The sequence below is a fragment of the Felis catus genome, chromosome F2, assembly GCF_018350175.1.
Source record: "Felis catus isolate Fca126 chromosome F2, F.catus_Fca126_mat1.0, whole genome shotgun sequence".
Classification (NCBI taxonomy): Eukaryota; Metazoa; Chordata; class Mammalia; order Carnivora; family Felidae; genus Felis; species Felis catus.
Window position 1 is genome coordinate 24,978,297 of NC_058385.1, and position 23,681 is coordinate 25,001,977.

General features: G+C 34.0%; 1 protein-coding gene across 2 annotated transcripts in view; it reads left to right on the forward strand.

Moving 5' to 3' along the window:
- Positions 1 to 23,681, forward strand: part of HNF4G (hepatocyte nuclear factor 4 gamma) — a 128,934-nt gene that overhangs the window by 76,109 nt on the left and 29,144 nt on the right. The window lies entirely within an intron of this gene.

Sequence of the window (23,681 nt, forward strand, 5' to 3'; positions counted from 1 at the left end):
AAATTGGACTTCACCAAAATTAAAATCCTTTGTGCTTCAAAGGCCACTATTAAGAAAGTGAAAAGGTAACCCACAGAGTGGGAGATAGTATTTGCAAATCATATATGTGATAACGGTTTTAGTATTCAGAATATAAGAACTCTTATGTTGCAGTGTATCATAAAAAGCCAATTACAGATGGGCAAAGGATTTGAATAAGTGTTTTTGCAAAGACCATCGTATATATAAATAGCCAATAAGAATATGAAAAGATACTCATCATCATTAGTCATTAGGGAAATGCAATTTAGAACAATAATGAGAGAGACTTCATACCTACTATGATGGCTATCATGAAAAAGACAGACAATAACAAATGGTGTCAAGAATGTGGAAGAATTGAAACCTCATACATGTTACTGGATGAATGTAAAAACTTGCAGCTGCTCTGGGATAACGTTTGGCAGTTCTCAAAGTTAAACATGTAGTTACCATAAGACACAGCAACTCCATTCCCAAGTAATGTACCCAAGAGAATATATTCATATACAAAATTTGTATGTCGATGTTCATAGCAACATTATTCTTAGTAGACAAAAAGTGGAAAAATTCAAATTTTTATCAACAAATGGATGAATAAACAAAAATAAGGAATATCCATTAAATAGAGTATTATCTTTTCATTTCATCATTTCATTTCATCTCATTTATTTTATTTTTGAAAGAGAGCACATACAAGGGAGGGACAGGGGGAGAGAAAGGAACAGAATCCCAGGCAGGCTGTACTCTCAGCGCAGAGCCTGATGCAGGGGCTCAATCTCATGACCTTGAGATCGTGAACAGAGCTGAAATCAAGTGCCAGACGCTCAACTGAGACATACAGGTGCCCCTAAATAAAGTATTGTTAAACCATAAAAGGAATGAAGTACTGATATATACTGCAACATAGATGTACCATGAAAACGTGCTAAGTGAAAGCAGGAAGACACACACACACACACACACACACACACACACACAGGCACAAATATTGCACAATTCCATTCATGTGAAGTGTCCAGAATGGGGAAATAAAAAAGAGAAAAAAAAGCATAATTAGTTGTTCCCAGGGGCTGATGAGTATGAGTTTTTTGGGGTGTGATATGTTCTGGAATTAGTGATGATAGTGCCACATTTTGGATGTTATCAAAACATTGAATTATAAATATACATGTATAAAGTATATATTTACTACATATGTATACACATATTTATTTATAAAATTTATGTATACATGTGTATGTATGTATGTAAAATGTCTGGTCTATACAAATAGTTAAAGAAATACAAGTCTAAACAACACCATAATATTTCTCCTATTCAGTTTAGCAAAACTAAGAGTGTCTGCCCATATTAGTATTGATGAGGTTGTGAGAAAACAGGTATTCTGTTACCGTATAGTGTTGGTGTATGTGTAAATTATTATGATCACTTTGAAGTAATTTGATCTTATCTCTTAAAAAAAAAGGCTATACCTGTCTCTACAAAAACACATGTTAGGAAAGTTGTTTGTAGTTGTTCATGATAACATTATCTATATTAGGAAACCCCTGGGGACAACCTAATTGTGCACTGGACAAGTGTTTGCACTATAGATGATGATACAAAAGCATTTCCTGAATATATTCTCAAGCAAAAAAGACATTTGCAGAACATAATGTATATTATTACTGATTTGCATTTTAAAAGTGCATAAACATACACAGTTTTTATATGCATAGACTTTCTCCAGACAGACACACAATAACTCAGAAATAGTGGTGGAGCCACTAGGAGGAGCACTTTGGGGTCTGGAGGGAGAGGGAGATTATTTTCCATAAAGAAAACTTCATAGGTAAATCATTATCAAATACTTGAAGAATTTTCATGTGGTAAATGAAAGCATTGGTTAAGAGAACAGACTTTGACATTAGATTGCCCTATATTTGTGTCTAGTTTTGTCACTGACTTCATTTGGGGAAATTGCTTAAACTCTGTTTCAATTTTCTCATAAAATAAAGACAGAAATGATGGTCATGTACAGAGGTAATGTAAATATTAAATAAGATATGGCATGTAAAGTAACACAAGGCCTGGCAAAAAGTAATCATCTAGTATATACTGTATAATATTTTTATTAGCCGTAGCTAATCAAATCTGAATGTACAAAGGCTTTCACTCCTAGTGAGAAATGTTGTCAAGATATTCTTGCAGTGGCAGTTGATCCAGAGCCGAGTTTTCAATTCATGGTGCCATAACAAACTGATATATTGTAGTTATTGTGTTTTATAAGTAATTTGTTTCTTTTTAAAAAATTAATTTAATTTATTTATTTAAATTGAACTTAAGTAACATGCAGTGTAGTATTGGTTTCAGAAGTAGAGCCCATTCATCACTTACATACAACACCCAGTGCTCATCCCAACAAGTGCCCTTCTTAATGCCCATCACCCATTTAGCTTATCCCCCCCACCAACCTCCCTTCCAGCAACCCTCAGTTTCTTCTCTGTATTTAAAAGTCTCTTATGGTTTGCCCCTGTCTCTGTTTTTATCTTATTTTTCCTTCCCTTCCTCTATGTTCATCTGTTTTGTTTCTTAAATTCCACATGTGAATGAAATCATATGTTTGTCTTCTCTGACTTATTTTGCCTAGCATAATATACTCTAGTTCCATCCATGTTGTTGCAAATGACAAGATTTCATTCCTTTTGATTGCTGAGTAATATTCCATTATACATGTATGTGTGTATACACACACACACACACTCACACACACATATACCATGTCTTCTTTATCCATTCACCAGTCGATGGACATTTGGGCTCTCTTCATAACTTGGCTATTGTTGATAGCACCGCTATAAACATTGGGTGCATGTGCCCGTTTGAATCAGCATTTTTGTATCCTTTGGATAAATGCCTAGTAGTACAATTGCTGGGTCATAGGGTAGTTCTATTTTTAATTTTTTAAGAACACTGCGTAGTGTTTTCCAGCATAGCTGCACCAGTTTGCATTCCGACTAGTAGTGCAAAAGTGTTCCCCTTTTTTTGCATCTCACCAATACCTGTTATTTCATGAGTTGTTAATTTCAGCCATTCTGACTGGTGTGAGGTGGTATCTCATTGTGGTTTTGATTTGTATTACCCTGATGATCAGTGATGTTGAGCATCTTTTCATGGGTCTGTTAGCCATCTGGATGTCTTCTTTGGGAAAGTGTCTATGCATGTCTTCTGCCCATTTCTTCACTGGATTGTTTGTTTTTGGGGTGTTGAGTGTGATAAGTTCTTTATAGATTTTGGATACTAACTCTACCCAATATGTCATTTGCAAATGTCTTCTCTCATTCCATCAGATGCCTTTTAGTTTTGTTGATTGTTTCCTTCTTGCAGAAGCTTTTTATCTTGATGAGGTCTTAATAGTTCATTTTTGCTTTTATTTTGTCTCCAGAGACATATCTCATAAGAAGTTGCTGTGGCTGCGATCAGAGAGGTTGCTGTCTGTTTTCTCCTCTAGTGTTTGGTCATTTCCTATCTCACATTTAGGTATTTCATCCATTTTTAATTTTTTTGCATGTATGGTGTAAGAAAGTGGTCTTGTTTCATTCTTTTTCATGTCTCTTTCCCGTTCTCCCAGCACCATTTGTTGAAGAGACTTTTTCCTTGGATACTCATTCCTGCTTTTTTGAAAATGAAAACAGGACAACCCAAACTCTTTGGAATGAAGCAAAAGCAGTCCTAAGAGGAAAGTACATTGCAATTCAGGCCTATTGCAAGAAGCATGAAAGGTCCCAAATACACAACCTAACTTCACAGGTAAAGGAGCTAGAAAAGGCGTAGCAAATAAAGCCTAATGCCAGCCAAAGAAAGAAAATAATGATTAGAGCAGAAGAAAACAATATACAAAGAAAGAAAGAAAGAAACAGTAGGATAGATCAATAAAACTAAATGCTGGTTCTTTAAAAGAGTAAACAAAATTGATAAACCCCTAGCCAGACTTATCAAAAAGAAGAGAGAGGACCCAAATCGATAAACTCATGAATGAAAGAGGAGAGGTCACAACCAACACCACAGAAATACGAACAGTGGTTAACAGAATACTATGAAAAATTATATGCCAACAAACTGGGCAATCTGGAAGAAATGGACCAATTCCTAGAAACACACTACCAAAACTGAAACAGGAAAAAAAAAATAGAAAATTTGAGTAGGGCCATAGGTAGCAAAGAAATTAAATCAGTTATCAAAAATCTCCCAACAAACAAGAGCCCTGAGCCAGATGGCTTCCCAGGGGAATTCTACCTGATATTTAAGAGTTAATACCTATTCTTCTCAAGCTCTTCCAAAAAATAGAAATGAGAGGAAAGCTTCCAGGCTGGCTTCTATGAAGCCAGCATTACCTTGATTCCCAAGCCACACAAATATCCCACTAAAAAGGAGAATTACAGGCCAATAGCCCTGATGAACCTGGATGCAAAAATTCTCAACAAGATACTAGCAAATCGAATTCGACACTATATTAAAAGAATTATTCACCATGATCAAGTGAGATTTATTCCTGGGCTGCAGGGCTGGTTCAGCATATGTATATCAATCAACTTGATACACCACATTAATGTAAAAGAAAGGATAAGAACCAGATGATTCTCATCCTTTCTTGATAAAAGCCCTCAAGAAAGTAGAGGTATGAGGAACATACCTTGACAACATAAAGCCCATATGCAAAAGATTCACAGCTAATATCATACTCAATGGAGAAAAACTGAAAGCTTTCCCCCCAAAGGCAGGAACATGACGGGGATGTCCACTCTCACCACTGTTGTTCAACATTGGACTGGAAGTCCTAGCCTCAGCAATCAGACAGCTAAACAGATTAAAAGGCATACTGATTGGCAAAGAAGAAGTGATACTTTCACTCTTCTCAGATGACATGATACTCTATAGGGAAAACCCAAAAGACTCCACCAAAAAACTGTTAGAACTGATCCATGAATTCAGCAAAGTTGCAGTTGATACAAAATCAACGTACAGAAATTGGTTGTATTTCTATACACCAATAATGAAGCTGCAGAAAGAGAAATCAAGGAATCAATCCCACTTACAATTGCACCAAACACCATAAGATACATAGGCATAAACCTAACTAAAGAGGTAAAAGATCTGAAACTATAACTATAGAAAGCTTATGAAAGAAATTGAAAGAAAGACACAAGAAATGGAAAACCATTACATGCTCATGGATTAGAAGAACAAATATTGTTGAAATGTCAATACTACCCAAAGCAAACTACATATTCAGTGCAGTCCCTAGCAAAATAACACCAGCATCTTCACAGAGCTAGAACAAACAATCCTAAAAGTTGTATTAAACCAGAAAAGACCCTGACTAGCCAAAGTAATGTTGAAAAAGAAAACCAAAGCTGGGGGGATCACAATTCCGGACTTCAAGCTATATTACAAAGCTGTAACCGTCAAGATAGCATGGTACTGACACAAAAACAGACACTTAAATCAATGGAACAGAATGGAGAACTCAGAAATGGACCCACAAATGTATGGTCAACTAATCTTCCACAAAGTAATTTGTTTCTTACAATACTTTATCAAAGTTTGAGGATTGTTCCTGTTAGAACTGAATTATTACTGTGCCTGTAAAAACGGTCTTACTCTTCTGAGTTTTGAAGTGAATTTTCGAGTGGGATAGAAAAGGAGTTAATTACAGCATAGTGCTGACAATTCTGGGTGTGCCAGTGGGAGTGTATGAGGACCTATGAGAAAATCATGTCATCACAAACTATAATCCTTTGCTATGGATAGGAACTAGTTTAAAATCAGTAAACATAAAGTTGCAGGTGATCTAAGGACCTAGGAATCGTTGTAGACTATTTTCAGAATACATGAGCCTAAGTTGCCTCCAAATTCTGAAGTCTAATAAAATTCTGGACATGATCAGGAAAGAAAACATAACTTTACTGTTTATATTAAACAACAGTGTTTCTGCTTTTAAAATACCAGTGTGGTTCTGGTTATCAAATCTCAAGAAAGAGATTCTTAGAACTGGCATTATTAGGTCAAAGTTTATAAGCATTTTAATAGTTTTTGATATATACATGTTCAGCAGAAGGTGGCTTGCATTGTTATCAGCATTGTAAGAGTCATACTGGTTATCTGTAGCATATAATGTAATTTACCAAATACACTATTTACTAGGTATAAAATTATATTTTAAGGTGAATGTCCTTTGATTATTACCAAATTTGGACATTTCCCCATATATTAGTTTTCTATTTACATTTCCTTTTGTCTAAATAATATATTTATGTTCTCCTGATGACTAATTAGGTTATTGATATTTTTATAACAAATTTAAATGATCTCTTATTACTTACATATAAGTAACCCTGAGATATAGTGAATTATGGATTGTGCAAACTAGTTTGAGTCTTATCTATCTGACTCTATAATGTTGTGACTTTGAATTATACCTATTATATTTGGTGGTCCATGAGTGCAAAGGAGGGTAGATGTTTTTAGTTCCATTTACTCATGAGGTGATTATAGAAATATAATCAGAATCTGTAATATACTCAATTCCTAACATTATGATTATCACGGAGAAATTACTTTTCAGAGGATTTTATTAGTAGTTTATTAGGGTTTAGAAAGGAGGTCTCTGTTTTTGTAGGGTGACATTTTCTGAAAGTATGTTAGTTTTGGGGTGTAATGATTTTACCGGCTAAATATTTGATGTAGTTACCGATTTCTAATCCCAATTCTTCCACTAACTTATTAGTGAACCTATGACAAGTCACTTAACCTTTTTGTTTCCCTCAACTGCAAATGAAGCTTTGGTCTTCGCTGACTCCATGCTTGCTGACTCTTTCTGATTCATTTATACTATGCATTTCTTGCTCCCAAAGGCACCTTTGGAATTTCCAAATGAATTTGGGGCTGTCCGTGATCTACCATGAGCTGGCTTCTGTCTTTATGTAATCCAGCACAAGATAAGTAGTGCAAAGGTTTCAGAAATTTGGAACTCAAAAACCACAATGTATTGAAATTATTGAAATTCTACTCATTCAGTAAAATAAGGACAAAGTTAAGGCAAAATATATAAGAACATTGTTTTATCTTGCAGTCTTTTTTTATAATGTTTATTTATTTTTGAGAGAGAGAGAGAGAACACATACGTGCACACTCACAAGTGGGGTAGAGGCAGAGAGAGTGGGGACTGAGGACACAGGCTCTGTGTGGGCAGCAGAGAGCCCTATGCGGGGCTCGAACCCACAAATCATGAGCTCATGACCTGAGCCGAAGTTGGAGGCTTAACTGACTGAGTCACCCAGTCATCCCTGTCTTGCAGTCTTATTGAGCCAATTTCACTGTCCAGTTACTCATAAACAAATATAAATGTGCCTTATGCTGGAGCGAGTTATACTCTAATCTCCATAATACAAAAGTCGGGAAAAATACATGATACAAGAGTTGCAAATAAATATATTTGGGGTTTCTTGCCACTTGTTCAGCTAGTTTAAAAATCGTCTGAAGAAGAATGTGATGAATTCATTAAACTCTGTTACATTTTAAATATTTTGTAGATACACAGACTCTGAATAATTAACTCTGCTTGCTACTCAGTGATTTAAGTGGAATGACCCTTGACAGCCTGTTTGTAATAACTAACACGATGCATTTTAATTATTTATTTTTAATTGGGAAAAAATATCCCCAGAGTCTGAGATTCTCGGAGGTAAAATTGTACTTTTAAAATTAGTAATGATATTTCTCTTTTAATGAAAATGGAAGTGCCTGAGTTCTAAAAATGTGAGCATGCTCTTAAAAATGATTATGTAAGTAATTCAAGATCAGGTGTATATTATAGACTGTTGTACCCTTTCTTGCTACCACAGCATACACATCTAGTGTATCACAAACTGTAGAGTCTACAAGCTAAATAGGTCTGAAAGCAGATTTAGTGATTTTTGTATAAGAATCTGAGTTTGAAAGTTCAAACAAATACTAATTTCGCAAACATAAAAGTTATAGATAGCAAAAATAAAATCTATCATAAAATTTACAAGCAGCTTTAGTAGTTATTAAATACTAGGTTTAGTAAGCAGGGAACTCTTATCTTCCATTTTAAGTGCCTGTTTATCATGTACTTGAACTCTTCCCTCATTTTATCCTTTTGAATAACACTGTGCTAAAGTGGATCTCTGATTAATATTTAAATGTACATGGGGATAAATAGGTAACCTAATCAGAGAAAATAATTAACAAGCCACCTCATTCTCATGTCCCTTAATTCCTACAAGGTAGCATATATCCTGATTACTAGAATATCATTTCCTTTGACCTCCTTTTTAATTCAAAGTTTAGTAGATTTTGTGATTGAACTGGCTCACTAACACTTAAGTATAGTTCCTAAATATTTTCTGAATATGCTTCTTATTACGCACCGGCTTTTCCCAAATTCTACTTTTCTCCTCCTTTAAAATATCAAGAGGTAGTCTTGTAAGGATTATTTTCCCCTTCCAATTCTGCCATTTTTTTTTGATGGGTACAAATCCACACAAAAGTTTAGGTGGGAACCACTGAAATATCCTTTTGGCAAAAGTAATTTTATTCAGTGATTAAAAATGACATAGATCTCTATGTATCAATGTGGATATTCATGTCTCAATAGTTGAACATTGCAGTTCTATTGGGCTGAAAATTTCTATAAGTATGTGAAAAGCTTATATGTGTAAAAAATTCTACGTGTGTGTGCATGCTGTGTATGTCAGTGAGTGTTCATGTCACATGTTATTTATTTATATAAAGCTTATCTATCGAAATAATTACCTTTTTTATTTATAGCCCATCTACTTGCCTTTCTACCCATTTTATTAAAATCTTTCTCTAATACTTCTGTAACTGGGGAGTGAAATTGGGAAGGGGAAGGATCAACTTTTAAATTTTAATTTACATACATTGTAAAATTTGCTTTTTTTTTTTTTACAAGTCAGTCTTCTAAGTTTCATAATTAAAGATACAAGGAAAATAAGCATTTTTTTACAAATCTATTTTATAAAACTATTATTTATAATAAAGTTTCAAAACTGGTTCAAAAAGTGTTAACTAATTCCATTAAAATTTAGTAATATGTTTTCAAAATACATAGTGTTTGGAAATAATTGTGAACAGAGATGTCAAGTTTAAGATGATTTGATACTTATGTGCTTTAAAAGAAAACATAAAAAGTTGTAAATGGAATTACCAGGTATTGGGGTAGGAAATCTAAAATGTGTAAAGAATTGAGAAGCTTTTGAATTTATTTACAGGTTTGGGTAAAACTTGTCCCAAGGATTCTAAAGTTAACATTATAACATTATAAACAGAATGAAGTAGTAATTTTGAAAAAAGGACAAAAATGAATGGAGACTAACCAGATTGATATTAAACAATGTTATTATAAGGCTACAATGATGATGCTAGTGGTAGGAATACACAGAATATTTTAACAAATAGACGAGATGGAGACTCTCTTCTAGAGATGAGAAAACGCATTCTCCTGGGGCACCTGGGTGGCTCAGTTGCTTAAGCATCTGACATCAGTTCGGGTCATGATCTCACAGTTGTTGGGTTCGAGCCCCGTGTCAGGCTCTGTGCTGACAGCTCAGAGCCTAGAGCCTGGTTCAGATTCTGTGTCTCCCTCCCTCTCTCTGCCCCTCCCCTGCCTGTGCTCTGTCTGTCTCTGCCTCTCAAAAATGAACAGTAACAAAAATTTTTTAAAAATAAATAAAATGCCTGTCAGACAGCTATTATTAAGTTACAGTTCACTCCCTGTCTCCTAGCTGTTGTATGTCTCCCTTCCCAGTACTTCTTTATTATAATTGACTTTGAGGGTATCTGGATGGCTCAGTTGGTTGAGCATCCAACTTCACCTTAGGTCATGATCTCACAGTTTGTGAGTTAGAGCCCCACATCAGGCTTTGCACTGATAGCACAGAGCCTGCTTTGGATTCTGTCTCCCTCTCTCTCTTTCCCTCCCCCGCTAGTGTGTGCTTTCTCTCTCTCAAAAATAAATAAACACTAAAAAAATAAAATTAAATTAACTTTGGAGACAACAAAGTCCTTTTTCAGTGAAAACCAAGAAAGCTGTGTTTTTTTAGATTTCTATGTAAAAGATTCTGCCCAGGCATTACAATTGTTATGCTAATACAATAATTCATTTATTAAACAAACTTTTTAATGTACTGCCTGACTATGGAGATACTGGGATTATGATAATGTATAAGAGGCTGGGACTATATAGCTTAGAGTATACCACAATATATTCATATAAACTTTTATTTCATAATAATAAATTTAAATAAATGATTAAACAGTCCTTTATAATTTCCAAAAGGCTCAAGTATATGATCACAGCTGATTCTTGTAATTTTCAGAATGCTTAAATACATTATTCTTATTGATTCTCATTTAAAATATTTTGAATTTGGGAGTGTCTGGGTCGCTCAGTCAGTTAAGCATCCAACTCTTGATTTGGGGGAACCTGGTTAAGATTCTCTCCCTGCCTCCCTCTGCCCCTCCCCTGTGCTCTCTGGCTTTCTCGAAAATAATAAAATAAATAAAATAAAATAAAATAAAATAAAATAAAATAAAATAAAATAAAATTTTTGAATTTTAAGTGAGGACACATAACTAGGTGTAGGTCAAAGTTTCCTAACCTCAGCATTATTGACATTCGGCCTGGTAATTCTTTGCTCTGAGCCATCGCTCTGTCACTGTAAGATGTTTGCAGCATCTCTGACCTATACCAACTAGGTATCAGTATCACTATTCCCCTCAGTTGTCATAACCAAAAAATGTCCCCAGACATCTTCACATTTTCCCTGGGCAGGGAAAATCACCACTCATGGGAATCCCTGCTATATATATCCTAATATGCCACCTAAGCTTTAGTGAAGTGCTATTTCAGGAGTAATATTTCATATAGTTAATATAGATGTGTAATTACGCCATGCCTATATAACGGAAATACTTTCAAGGAGTTTGGTTATTTACCTTTAAGTAGGTAGACAGGTGAATTGAAGCATACCATGAAACAGAGGGCATAAAAAAGGAAAGCCTTTGGAACTGTAAAGACTTGTTTTGAATTCCAGCTTTCTGTCAAAGATGCAAAGGAATGGTAACCTCCTTGAATCCAGGATGATGAATTTCTTCTCCCTCCTGCTTTTCCTAGATGCTAATTCAGCCTTCTAGAATCAAGGATTTGAACATTATACCTCCATCATTCTCTGATAGGCTCTCTAAGTAGCCCCTGAGTCCCACTGCTGCAATCACTTCTTCCTATCGAAAAAAAAAAATTCATTTTCTTCTTCCCTCAATTATATAAGCAAAACACATTGATCCCACTACTAGATATATAATAAATTAATTATCCTAATATTTTGGACCCCAGTGATGAGCAATAAATGAAGAAGTGGAAAATCATCTGTGTGAATCTTCTTTGAGTACATTAATGGGGAAGCTGGTATATACAATAGCAGTATATAAGAAACTAGTAGTATATGAGGAACTAGCGAATTATTGATGTTTTTGTAAAATGTTTATTTTTGAGAGAGAGAATGAGAGCGCTCACGCAGGCATGAGCGGCGTAGGGGCGGGGGCGGGGCAGAGAATCCAAAGCAGTCTCTGTGCTGATAGCAGAGACCGCGATGTGGGGCTCAAGTCCACAAACTGTAGATCATGACCTGACCCAAAGTCAGAGGGTTAACCAACTGAGCCACGCAGGTACCCCTGAAGATTTTTTTACGGGAAAGAGATTCAATGGATTTTTTAAAAACTTCTCTAAAATCCATAATACTGATTAGACTATTGAGCTTATTAAAAATTTTACATTTCATTAACAAAATTAATTGATTATAACTGACCAGAAAAAATAACTATGTATTTGCTTGTCTGTAATTTTCATGAGACTGTCAATAACTGTTACTTTTCTAAGAATATTCCCAATGGGCTGCTGTGTGCTGTATAATGAAAACATTTAATAGAAGATACTTTATATGGGCTACCTTAAACTGCTAGAAATAGTAACACTTCCTTAAGATACAATCTTACAGCAGATTAATTTTTATACTCTTTATTGAAGTATAATACAGATACATAAGTGTACAGCTTGATAACGTTTTGCAACTATACACTCCCATGAATCCACAGATTAGAATTTGAACATAGAGATATGAGCACCTTTTAGAGACCTATAGCATACACACATTTCATGTGGGTTGACTTCCTATTAATATATTTACTAAATAAAAATTTATGCTACACATATGCATAGTATTGTGCTAGGCACAATAAGGAATATGAATAGGTAAGATTATAACTCTGGAAAGAATTGCTGTAAATTTGGAGACAAGTAAAAGGAAACTTCAGTCACCATTTCAAAACATTCTATAATTACATATTCAGCCTCATCTTCCTCAGTAAGGAGCAATGACTCAAGAAATTACAAGATCAGTCTGTCTGATTAAAATGATTGTCTTGAGAAATATTTCATCATTTAGGGTTGTAACATAAGTAGTCTTGAAACCCTACTTTATGTATTTATGTCCATATCATATGCTTTTTAAGTTGTTGGAGTCATTACATTTTTTTTATCAGAACAGTAACATAAAATATGTATCTTAGGAATAGTAGCCTGTATACAGAATAGAATACACATGATGAAATGGACGAGGGAGAGGAAGGAGCAAGTGAAAAGATTGGGAGGCTGTTGCAATAGTTCACACAGGAAGTGATTCCATCTTGAATTAGGAAGACTGTGGGGATGAATAGGTACGGATAAATGAAAAATGTGTTATTTAGGATAAATCTGACTTGGTCATTGAATCAGTAAGATTAAAGTGGGCTGAATTTGCTGTCATTGTTAAATTTGTGTGTGTGTGTGTGTGTGTGTGTGTGTTTATTACTAGAAGAACAATTTCACCAAGATAAAGTTAGGAAAACCAGAAAAGAAAGCTTTTTGTTTTCTGTGGGTAAATGAGTTCCATTTTATATATAAAAGTCTTTGTGTATATTTATATATATGTATATAATATGCAATGATATATTTATATATATGTATATAATATGCAATGACCTATTTCATAATATTAAGAGTTTGGAGATAATGTTTTTGACCATTCTAGTATTCTTGGTGTCATTCTAACCAATGACAATATCCAGAATCTTCTCCATTAATATTTCAGCCTTGATGGTCAGATGTTATCATGTCCAAACTACCTCTGAAACCTGGAAAGACTTGGATTAAGGCACCTGACATTTCACCTCTAAGCCAACGAGGCTCACCTGGGTAATTTTATTGACCTCATAGTACCAGATTGAAGTTTTTGGTCCCCACTTATAATACTATGGAAAAGTTTTACTCTATGTGACAGAAAAACATTCTAGGGTGAAAAGGATTAATTAAAAAGTTAAAGATGCAGGGACACCTGTCTGGCTCAGTCGGTAAAGCATGTGACTCTTGGTCTGAGGGTCATGAGTTCAAGCCCCACATTGGGTGTAGCTCTTACTTAAAAAAAATTGAGGATCTAAAATCATATTTTAAAATGGAGGAATCATTGCAATAAAAATTTAGAATCATATTTCTAAATAGTGATGGTAATTTTAAATGCATGAGACTCCAAAATAAAATAGCAGCAAACTGAAAAAAAAAAAGAGTATTATGAGGAAGAGAAAAAGGAGTTGCCTCTTTTTCAGTTGTATTTAGTAAGTCAGGGTTAGATTTCAAGGGAAGCTAATGAAACTTCAATTTCAAGGCACATCTGTTGTATGAGCCCCTTTTGGACCCTGTCAGGGCCTTGGCAGTGTGTTTCTAGAAATTTAATTTCTCTTCAAGAGTCCCCTCAAAACTGTTTAAGCTTCAGCTCTGTGAAAAATATATCAGATACTGTATAGTTTTACTATATAGTTTTTTAATATATAGTTTACTAAATAGTTTTTTCTACTTGAAAGAGACTATACTAGTGAAATTATTCTATTAATTTTTAATCACTTTAAAATATAGTAGTAATACCATAAAAATTATTATGATGTGCTCTTAACACTTAAGCAAAACAATTTTTGCTCCTAGTATTCTGATACAAATATGTATTTAAATAGTACATATTCATGGCTTAAACTTTTCCAGAGGTCCATATTTCTAACCTAAGTTGTTCTTTTTCTTTTCTTTTCTTTTCTTTTCTTTTCTTTTCTTTTCTTTTCTTTTCTTTTCTTTTCTTTTCTTTTCTAACCACAGCTAAAGGGAGAAGAGTAGGAAGAATATTACTTCTGCTATCATGGTGAATATTTATCACTGAAAAATTAAGTTACCCTAATTAATGCGACTGTAACAGTGCTTGCCTGAACAAACTTTCCATTTACTATCATAACCTAACATCACAGTGAAATTACTGGCTGATTTTTTTTATTATAAATTTAGAAATACAGTTTTTAATTTTAGGGGCTTTGAATTGAAAACTTACTGTTCGGTTTCTTATATAGAATAAAATGACTTATAGGGGGTCTGGATATCTGTCAGTTAAGCCTCTGACTCTTGATTTTGGCCCAGATCATGATCTCATGATCATGAGATCAAGCTTCAAGATAGGCTCCACGCTGGGTGTGGACCTCAAGATTCTCTCTCTCTCTCTAAGCCCCTCCTCAGCATGTACATGTGCACGATCTCACTCTGTCTCTGAAAAATAAATAAATAAATCATAAATAAGATAAATAAGAAATAAACATTAGGAGGTTGGATCAACAAAAATGAACAAACCTCAAAGGGAAAAAGTTTATATATATTATATATATATATATATATATATATATATATATATATGTAAAATTTTTCTTTACATTTGAAACCCAAATACTAGTAACAGAAACATAACTTTTTAAATATTTAATTTAAAGACTACAGAGGACTTTGCAAATCTCGGGAAGTTTTATTTCAATACATAATTAATATGTTACACAACCAATGAATAGTTTTCTTTTTGCTGCATACTGAAAACCTCAGGAATAATTGCATATCTGTATATATAGCGGATCTTCATCATTTGTGGGTTCCATGCTTGCAGATAAGCCTACTCGCTAAAATTTATTTCTGACCTCAAAATCAATACTTAAGGTACCTTCGCAGTCATTTGTGGGTCTGCTGACTGGTGAAAAGTTTGAATTGCTCCAGAAGCGTGTTCTCAGTTGAGATCATACAAGACAATGCTCTGCCTTCTTGTTTCCGCTCTCATACCAAAAAGTATCCTTTTCACATCTTTCATGCCACGCTTTTCTCATGTTTGTGCTTTTTGTTGGTGGTTTGGCTATTTAAAATGATCCCCAAATGTACTACTGAAGTACTGTCTAGTATTACAAATTGCAAGAAGGCTGTGATGTGCCTTGCAGCAAAAGTGCACTTTAGATGAGCTTTGTTCAAGCATGAGTTACAATGCTTTTGGCTGTGAGTTCAGTGTTACTGGATCAACTATATATATATATATATATATATATATATATATATATATATATACATATATATGTGTGTATATATATATGTATATATATATATAGGGGGTCTGGATATATATATATATATATATATATATATACATATATATATACATATATATACATATATATACATATATATACACATATATATATGTATATATATTACATAAGCGATCTTTGGACAGAAACTCACATAAAGCGAGGTTGCAAATTGATTGGTTGATAAAATTGTGACCAGAAGCTCACAGGAATTTAACCCCATTTCCCCTAGGAGCAAAGGTTCTATTTGCCAATTCAGTTTTTGCAGCATTGTCCCTCTGAAATACCTAAGGATAAACAACAATGTAAATTAAGACAGTCAGTGGGAAGTCACTGAATAAGAGGGTTTACTTATACCTATTTGTATTTACCTGCAAACCAGTAAGTTAGCCATTTCAAGGTCTAAATGTATAAAATACTAATTATATTTTTCATTCCAGTTTTGTGGATCCACTGGAAAGACAATGGTTTAATTATCTCTTTATGAAAAAATATGTAATTATTATTTATTATAATAATAATTAGTATTATTACTTTATTATAAGTTTCATGAGAGTAGGGACTTTCTCAATTGGTTCATATAAAATTACTCAGTGATTACAAAAGTGCTTGACCTACAAAATGTACTTATATGTTCAATATGAATGCTGTCCTGTGTCAAAGTTAATTATTTGCATCTTTATTTTATTCATATATTCAGTAAGTATTTGGAGAGTGTTCACCATGTGGCAGACAATATTCTAGGCCCTAGAGACACAGTAATGAATAAAGAATATAAGGTCTATGCCTTCAGGAACTTTTAGACTTTGTGGCACATGGGAATCACCTACAAATTGCTTAAAAGACTGACACCTGATTCCACTCCCAGACATTCTAATTAAATTAGAATATGATGCAACTTGGGCCTTGAGGTCTTTAAAAGTTTTCCAGATGATTCTAATTTTCAGCAGATTTTGTGAATCACTAGCCTAATGTATAGGTTAAATATTAAACAATTACAAATTACTTACTTGAGAGTGATAGTAACTTGTGTTAACTTTGAAACTTAACACATTGCCAAAAGCCACGACCTTACCTACGATGTGTATGTAGTTCAAGTTAAGTTAATATTTGCTTGCTATTAATATCACTTTAATTTTGTTCTGTATTTTTATTCTAAAAGAAACACTTCATTATGGTATTTTCAAAAAAACAATTGCTTTTTCAAAAAGAAATCTATATAAAAGGAAGTGAAATATTTAACATTTCAAATGAGTCAATCACATACCTACCTTTACTAAATGGAGATGCAAATGTTGTTTAGTTTTATCTACATAGAATATCACATTGATATGTTGTTTTTCCATGTAGATAAGCTTTAAGGAGGAAGGTTGAGTTCTTGACTCTATGACTGTGGGGATAGTCTGTTACTGCATCTTTTACATGAAGAAACAGTAACTCTTATGTGTGTATGTGTGTATGGGTGGGTGGATGGATAGATTTGGCTCCCAGATGCTAAAGTTTATGATCACAATACATTTGTTCAAAATGTTCAAGTCTAACTGTGCAGTCAGCATACTAAAACTGCTGCTATTTTTATTTAACATTATACCTCTTCAGAACATATTTGAAATAGGTACTGGCCCAAACTGATAACTTCCTTCCCTTCATTTTGCATAATGCAGCAACTTTGGTATCAGAATGCCACCACAATCTTAAATATTCTGACCAACTTTGCTGAGTTTGCAGTGGCAACAATGATAATACCCATTGTAAAAAGGAAATGCAGAAGTAGTGACTATCGAATCCTAACGTTCCTTATACCCTGGCTTTTTTTATTTTCCTTGCCAGTATAATCTATATTCCAGTTAATAATTTAGTACTAATCAGCTCCTTATCTTTTGAAAAGGAGAGTCTGTTTTGAATCACAAGGCAACTGACCTTGAGGCTAGGTTTAATATATGCAGATTTCTCCTATCACCTCTACGCTGTTACTCAGAGTGTGTTCTTGGTTACATTTAGGTCTCAGATGTGCAGTGCTCCTTTGTCTATCCTAACAGTAACTGATTTCATTCTAATACAGCTTCCACTCTTCTTTAGTTGGGGTTTTACATTTATTTGTGTAACTACTTTTAAATCATAAGCTGATGTTTTAGGGAGAAAATATGAACAGTTGAGAGAATAGAGGAAAAAATATGAATAGTTGAGGTAATTGCTAATATTATAAAGAGTAGCAACATATTTTTAACCTAAGTCAGCTATTTCATAAGGTGTTGTGTATCTTTGTGCAATGTATTTAGATTTTACTATCAAATGGCATCTTTTAGTAGTGATGTGAGCTATTTTCATTGATCAGATACAAGATGGATCTAAAATAAGGATTTACAATTGTTTCCTTGGGCTACAGTCATGAATTAAAAAGCAGCAGAAATTTGGGGCGCCTGGGTGGCTCAGTTGGTTAAGCGTCCGACTTCAGCTCAGGTCATGATCTTCTGGGTTCAGGTCATGATCACATGGTTATGAGTTCAAGCCCTGCATTGGGTTCTGTGCTGACAGCTCAGAGCCTGGAGCCTGCTTTGGATTCTGTCTCCCTCTCTCTCTCTGCCCTTCCCCTGCTCATGTTCTGTCTCTCTCTCACTCTCAAAAATAAATAAAACATTTTTTAAAAAGCAACTGAGGGGCGCCTGGGTGGCGCAGTCGGTTAAGCATCCGACTTCAGCCAGGTCACGATCTCGCGGTCCGTGAGTTCGAGCCCCGCGTCAGGCTCTGGGCTGATGGAGCCTGGAGCCTGTTTCCCATTCTGTGTCTCCCTCTCTCTCAGCCCCTCCCCCGTTCATGCTCTGTCTCTCTCTGTCCCAAAAATAAATAAACGTTGAAAAAAAAAATAATAATTTAAAAAGCAACTGAAATTGAGCCATGGATAATTAAAGAGAGATTTATAAAAATATGTAAACAAAATCTATGGAAGTTCAGTTTAAATTTTAAAATTTTTTGGCAATTTTAAGATAGAAGTGTGCTTCAAAAATAATAACAATAGGCATTTTTTAATGTTGGGAGTGGCTTTGATTAAATGAGTTATTTGGCTCTGCTGATCATTGCATGGTCGTCAGCTAGATCTAAGAAGAAAGAAAAAAAAAAGGCCAAAAAAGACAAAAAGCTTTTGTTTATATAAAAATGGTATATAATCTGGACTTTAAGAGAGGATTTGTGAAGCTCTTTGAAAACAGAATCCCATCATTACAGTCAATTCCAAACTTCTTTCTTTGCATGTCGGTGATAACAGCTTGCTTTGAAGATTCAAATGTCTATTTTGTTTGTTTTAATTTTTTAACGCTTGTTTTTTGTCACTAAAGTAGAGAGAAGACACAAAATTTCTATTTCAAAAGAGCAATCACAGGTCAAGACAGTGGCAGCAAGGAAAATAATGATTTTTTTAATGAAGTGATTTTTGAGATGTGAAAAGTAGCTTCATAAGTCATTTTCCTGGGCAGATCCTCCATTTAATAATGGTGTCCTTCCATTGAAAACCACACTGAGCTGATGTGGATGGTTATTCACGTTTGTGATCGCATTTGTGTAATCTTCCTACTTGAAAAGGTGGAATATGGAAACAAGAGGGACTACTAATGTGCTTTGGGGATTAATATAGTATTTTTGGTAATGAAAAGTAACCTCAGAGAAATATGATCACAGAACAAATTTTATTAACTCTGACTTTAAAATAAACTTTTAATATTGATATTAACATCCCAAATTATTCTCATGAAGATTGTTTTATGGAATGTAAACTAGAACAGAGGCGAATCAAAATCAAAATCATTTTCATGAAAATTCTTTTATGAAAATAACCTTGATTTTTATCAACTGTGTTCTAGTTTAAATCATGCTATGAAGGGATGATTAAATCAAATATGAAGTATAGAACAATTTAACAGGCTTAAAGTCTTCCAGATAAGATAGAAATGTTTCTACTAGTATCTTGAGTCAATAGTGAATTGAGTTGATGTCTTCTTCTTTTTTTTTTAATATGAAATTTATTGTCAAACTGGTTTCCATACAACACCCAGTGCTCAGCCCAACAGGTGCCCTCCTCAATGCCTATCACCCATCCACCCCTCCCTCCCACCCCCCATCAACCCTCAGTTTATTCTCAGTTTTTAAGAGTCTTTTATGGTTTGGCTCCCTCCCTCTCTCTTTTTTTTTTTTTCCTTCCCCTGCCCCATGGTCTTCTGTTAAGTTTCTCAGGATCCACATAAGAGTGAAAACATATGGTATCTGTCTTTCTCTGTGTGACTTATTTCACTTAGCATAACACTCCTTTAAACACCCTGTAGTTTTCATCTCGTTATGTTGCTCTAAAGAAATTTAAATACCATATTTCATATGTCAGTTTAGAAAACCATTGCTAAGAGAGAAACCTTTCTCAAGAACATTAGTTGTGCTTTTTAAAATCGACCTTTTAGCTACAAGTAATATTCTCTTTCCGTCTGGGGTATTTGCCTTGACTAGGACTAAGAAGATCCATCTTTGCCTACAAACCATGATATCGCACTAAAGAACAGTAACATTTTGCTCAGCTTATAGAACGTTACTACAAAGTGACCTCTGTTAAGAGAGATTTTCAGTAGGTTATAGTTTACCATATATATTTATATTTTCAGGCCTAGATTAAGTTAATATATTTCTACTTTAGAAAATGTATGCTACTTACTCTAAATTACTGCCTTAGGAATTAGCATGAATATTTGATGTTTTCCCCAATTAAACCTTTAAAAGTAAGCTTGAAAGTACTCATAAATTTATGCTGAATACAGGGTTACTAAACCCATTTATGTAGGATAATTGTTTCTATGTCACCTAGACATAAAATTAATATAGTTTTTTAATAACGATTTAAGCTTTTAATCTAATGTAGCCTTAATGAATGTTACCCATAAGAAGGGCTTGGGGAAACAAGAATGAAAGACTCCCTGTGTGATGTCCATTTGTCTTTTTCCTGAAAATAAATGAATTTTAATGTGAAAATATACAAATACCATAACTGTTTTATGTGTCTAAAGTTTATACAATTAAATTATGTTTTATTTTGTTCAATTATGCCATGGATGTGTTTCCAAAAATCACATTTACTGAATTATGAAAATTCCACAATCACTATTGAGTGGAAAACACAAAAAATACTGAAGAATGTGATACTTGCTTAGATTGTGATGCATAATTAAAAGTCTAAAAGTAACCATGACTAAATGTTTCTCTGTGACACTTTCTTCTTTTTCTTTTTTTTTCTTTTCTTTCTCATCCATCTGATTGTCCTTCCCTATTCTTCTTAAGCAAATAAAAATATTCTGAATTTAGCCTAATTAATTTTAGAAGTAGAGAAAAGGGATTGGTCATAAGGAGGAATAGAAATTACTTAACAAGTTATCTCATGTTAAAATCAATACGACAAAAACTTTAATCTCCATTTAGCCAACTCCCTGAGTTAACTCAGGTTTTCAACTTCCTTTGTGGAACACACTAATTAGTTTCTAGGATGGGCTAACTTCCTTAAGTAGTAGACACTTTTTGTTTGTTTTAATAGCATTGTTTTATCTTACATTTTTCTAATTGCTAATAAGGTTGATCTTTTTCCCATGATGTAGTTTAGATTTTTTTCATAAATCTGTTTTATTTTATTTTACTAAGAACACTTAACATGAGATCTACTCTTTTAACAAATTGTTAAGTGTACAATGTTATTGACAGTCACAATGTTGTACAGCAGATTATCTATAGTTTATTCATCTTGCTTAGCTGGAATTTTATACTCTTTTATTATCAACTCCCCATTTCTCCCTTCCCTGGTCCCTGGCAACCACCATTCATTTTTTTGAATCTATGAGTTTGACTCTAGATTTCTTATATTAGTGTAATCATGTAGTCCCTGCCTTTCTGTGACTGGTTTATTTTACCTAGCATAATGTTCTTAAGGTGTATCCTTGGTGTAGTATGCATCAATACTTTTTTATTCCTTTTTGAGGCTGAATGGTATTTTATTGTATAGCATACTTTCTTTATCCATCCATCCAGTAATGGACATTTCTATTGTCTCCACCTTGGCTGTTGTGAAGAGTGTTCCCTGACCATCTCACCAACTATATATAGTTATCAAAGGTCAACTGTATTTGTTACATAGCATGGTTATATCATTTATGCTTATTATTTCATCATGCTTTAGTTAAACATTGCATAATCTGATGAAACGTGAGTATTAAAAAGAAATTTTTTTCCCCAATAAAAACCTAGGGAAATACTTTGGAAGTGGATAAAAGCAAGTTGATTAAAACATATAAAATATTTTGAAAAAGTATAAAATTCTAAAAGGCTTCTGCACCTAGTGTTTACATATAGCTTTGACTTTTTTCCTCCATTAAGACAAAAACTAGACATCAAAGACAGTGTATGAGATTTATACAAATAAAAAATTAATAAAGAATCACAAGCAGTGGGTTCTTATTCAGACAAAAACTCTTGTTTTTCCAACAAAACACTAGCAATTTAGGGGAGCTTGGGTGGCTCAGTCAGTTAAGTGTACAAGTCTTGATTTTGGCTCAGGTCATGATCTTATGACCTCACATTATCTCCACTGACAGCTCAGAGCCTGCTTAGGATTCTTTCTCTCTGCCCCTCCCCTGTTTGCATGCTCTTTCTCTCTCTCTCAAAATAAATAAACATTTTAAAAATGTAAAAATGTGTTGAAAAGAGCAATTTAACATATTCAAGTCAAATATGCTATTAAGTATGGATGCACCATTTTCACAATTTCTGTTTTAATTATTTTATTTGCTCATCCAGTTACCAATCCTCGCATTGAAGAAAAGAAGACTTCTGCTGTACTTTGTGATTTCTTTGAGAATAACAAAACAAAAACAAAAAAGCAAACAAAAAAAAAAACGTAAAGAGAGTCTGTCCTTTACTAGACTGAGGCTGACTGGACTCTGTGGGTGTTTCCACATCTGAATATCATGAGGAAGACAAACTGCCCATTTGAGGAGATATGCTTGCTATTTGAATCTGCTATATTTTCTGGAAATTCTCAAGTTTTTACTCTATAAAATGAAGAAAATGATTTACAATAACATGGATGAGAAACAGGTTTCATCTTGAAAGCTAGCTCTGATTAATTGCTAGTGACTACTTGAGGATCTGTGCTGAGATGAATGTGTAGCTCCTTCCCCTTTGAGGAAATAGCACTGATCCAATAGCGACGGCACCCCTAGGCACAAGATGGAGTAGAACAATAAATTATGATAGTATTGTTTTCCTGAGCTGTAGTCACATTTCTTTTAGTGATTTGAATCTTATATATGAATAACTCTCTACCTTTTTCTTTTCTTCTTTTCCTTCTGTCGGTACACTTTCACGGGTGACATTCCTCATCGTTGTTTAGTTACTACATAGATGGGAAAGATGGTGGGCTATGCACAGTTCACTGCTTTGGTTGACACAGGAAACATGTCTGTGTTACTTCACCACAAGTGGGAACTGCCTCATGAGAATGAAAACCACGGGATTCGCTTGCTGTCCACTTCTCCAAAAACTGAATAACTACCAATAGCTCTTACTAAAGAGACTCAGTCACTTAAATGTATCCCTCAGATATCATCCTCACAATTAAGAGTGCTACAGAATACGAAAGCAAGTAGACAATTCCAGTGATTGCTGTTTGATTTAATGAATTTGGTTGCTAACGTGACTCTGTTGTTTTCATCAACAAATGCTTCACATAGTTTCGAGTTTAAGAGGCCAGCCTTCCCAGAGGAAAAGATAATAATTTTTAAGATGCAATATTCACAAGATTTATTGTATTAAGAAATTGAATAAGAAATATTACTTTGCAGGAATCTTTAACAAATGTAGGAAATGAGATTCTGTGTTTATAATGTAAATGTGGCTGGAATTTTTTCTTGGAAGATAAAATCAATAGACGTATTCTCAGAAGTAAAATATAATCATTGGCTAGTATCTTCTAAATGTTCCCTGAATTCTAAATGCTCCTTGTCACATGTGCTTGCAAAAGTTATAGTGTGCCATGTGGATGCTAGACATTAGAAGGTGGATGATGGGAATGTGTAGACTCACACGTTAAAGGA